This window comes from Triturus cristatus, chromosome 5_1, assembly GCF_964204655.1.
Source record: "Triturus cristatus chromosome 5_1, aTriCri1.1, whole genome shotgun sequence".
Taxonomy (NCBI): Eukaryota; Metazoa; Chordata; class Amphibia; order Caudata; family Salamandridae; genus Triturus; species Triturus cristatus.
In genome coordinates this window covers 472,013,177-472,016,364 of record NC_140587.1, presented here as the reverse complement: position 1 = coordinate 472,016,364, position 3,188 = coordinate 472,013,177, and positions in this window count along the sequence as shown.

Below are 3,188 nucleotides of genomic sequence, written 5' to 3'. Positions count from 1 at the left end.
CACCATGATTGCCTTTAAATAAAGAAATTTTTTTTTGTCAAAGCATCTTGATTTCCTTTAAGGACTGAGGGCTAGTTTAAAATAAAATATATATCTTTTAAATGGCTTCTTCTCTTTCTCCCAACAGATACTTGTATTTGCAGGTGCCAGAGTTGAAGAAATAGTTGTAAATAAGGTAAAGCTGGGCAACCGTCTGCGGCATCTATTTTTATTTCATGTGAAGGTCCTGCCTCCAGAGAGAACTGTGAAACCTGGGATCCATCAAGTAAATGCACAATGAAGATGCAGCTGTGCCTAGGCTTAACAGACCCTAAATCTGTTTGCCGGCTGCCTATGTGGTATCTTCTTTAAGGTATATTGAATGGTATAGACGTATTCATAGATAAACAAGTTACTGAAAGAAATATGTTTGAGCGTCCCTTCTCATGGGTGACCCATATAGGGTTAAATTGAGAAGGGGTAGAGTTTGCAGGGTCTAGGGATGCTAGGCTACTCTGGACAATAATATTATACAGTTATATTCTATCCTAGAACTTGCATGGGCCTCTGGCAAGAGGCCTAGTGTGCAAGTGTAACACCTACATTATTTTATCCTACATATGTTAAGTGTGGTTCAAGCGTACACACATGCATCCACTGCATTCACACATTTCACATACGGATGTTCATGGCTGAGACCTGGCTGTTGACAATGACCATTTCACAGGTTAGTCCTTTCTTAGTGATACATAGGTTAGAATCAGCAATTGCAGCGATTGACTCGTTATTTCGCATACCATTACTTCGCAGCTTTTTACTTCGATGTTTTCGCTTAGCAAATACCTTTAATACGCAAGTTTTTAGTTCGCATACCTTTACATTGCAAGAGTTAATGTATGCGAACTAAAAACTTGCCTAGTAATAACAACAGACATTTACCCCTCTTTTTTTTCCTAACCCCTTTTTTGAATGTAAAAAAAAGCAACACTGCACTAAATACAAATACACTACCCTACACATCACAAACTCTAAAACACTACCCAAACCCTCAAACACTACACTACCCTACACTACTCAAACACCACTACACTACCCTAAACCGTAAATCACTACCCCCTGGACAACCCTCCCCCTTCCCCCAGCCCGCTCTCTACACTCAAACCCTACCCTGCACGCACCCCGACACTATCCTAAACCCGAAAACACTACCCTACACTACACAAACACCACTACACTACCCTAAACCCTAACTCACTACCCCAGCACGACACTGCCCCTACCCCCAATCCTGTCCCTACTCCCAAACACTACCCTGCACACACCCCCGACACTATCCTAAACCCTAAAACAGTACCCTACACTACACAAACACCACAACACTACCCTAAACCCTAAAACACTTCCCACAGCACGACCCTACCCCTACCACCAAGACGGTCCCTACATTGAAACACTACCCTGCACGACCTCCTGACACTACCCTAAACCCTGAAGCACTACCCTACACTACACTAACACCACAACACTACCCTAAACCCTAATACACTACTCCCATCATGACCCTGCCCCTAGCCCCAAGACTGTCCCTACACTTAAGTACTACCCTGCACGACCCCCGACACTACCCTAAACCCTAAAACACTACCCTACACTACACTAACACCACAACACTACCCTAAACCCTAAAACACTACCCTACACTAACACCACAACACTACCCTAAACCCTAAAATACCACCACCATCACAACCCTGTCCCTATCCCCAAGATGGTCCCTACACTGAAACACTACCCTGCACGACCCCCCAACACTACCCTAAAACCTAAAACACTACCCTACACTACACTAACAACACAACACTACCCTAAACCCTAAAACACTACCCCCAGCACGTCACTGCCCTATCCCCCATTACTGTCCCAACTCCCAAACACTACCCTTCAAGTCCCCGGACACTACCCTAAACCCAAATACACTACTCTACACTACCCTTAAACCAAAAAGACTACCCCCTGCACAACCCTCCCCCTACCCTAAACCATTAAATACTACACAGCCCCTCTTACCTCTCTCTCCTTGGTTCCTTGGTTCCTGTCTTCTCCGGCTTCCTGCATCGTCAGTGTTGCACGTCGTTGTGATGAAACCGAAACGCGTCTGTTTCCACACAACGATAAGGATAGCCTTTACTTCACAAGCATTACAACGCACGCCATGTATCAACTTGCGTAGTAAAGGCTACACGTTGTAACATCGCATGCGTTGTAACGCTTGCGAAGTAATGGTACGCAGTTTAACAGCCGCGTACTAATGGATGTTTACCATTGCAGCATGTCTTGAGGCTTTCTTGGACACACTTAACACATATGCTCTTGTTGATGTTCATGTCTCGGTATGTGGAATCTAATAACCAATTTTTGAAGCAGATACCTGATTCGTATTTCGGATTGCCACAAAAAGTAATATCTCAAATAAATCTGTTCTCTACTAAGGATCATTTCAGGAGGGTGTTGTTAAAAGACTGTTCCCCAAAACAATATCATGCCTTTGTGAAACACCACAGAATCTAACTCTTTGCTTTAAATATGTGTATGATGGTTGAGGGTAGCACAACATAGCTCTGTGTATTGCATGATGAGAGCATGTTGTCTAGCAGGTCCCTCATAAACATGGAGTAGCAGGTTGTAAATACATGTTCTGTGACTCAGTGCATGTGTACACCTCAGGAGCTGAGTAAAGTGCTAGATGTGTTAGAAGCTGGTACACCACTCATATAGCAGGTTAAGCTTGAAGTAGTGCTTGACTTTAATTTACAAGCAAGTTTAATACACTCCTGGGGCTGTCCTGCTGTGGTTGCTTGTGCCTCCATACATGCTTGATGTCAGGGGAGAGCATGTGGCATAACAGGCAGAGCTTCAGACTTTGGAGCTGGGGAACCAGGTGGCCTATTAGTATGGCGGGCGGATCGCCACCGCCAGCCCGGCGATGGCAATCCGCCCGCCATCAGTCCCTGTTTTACCCCCCGCCATATTAGTATGGCGAGGGGTACCGCGGCGGACGGAAAGACCGTCTGTCGCTTTTCCGCTGGTCGGCAATCGTTACGATTGCCGGCTGGGCGGAAAAAGGCCATAACATGGTGGCGGTGCCTTGCAGGCACCACCATCCATATTATGATGCCTGCGGTGGGGATGCCTTTCCATGGCTGAGACTT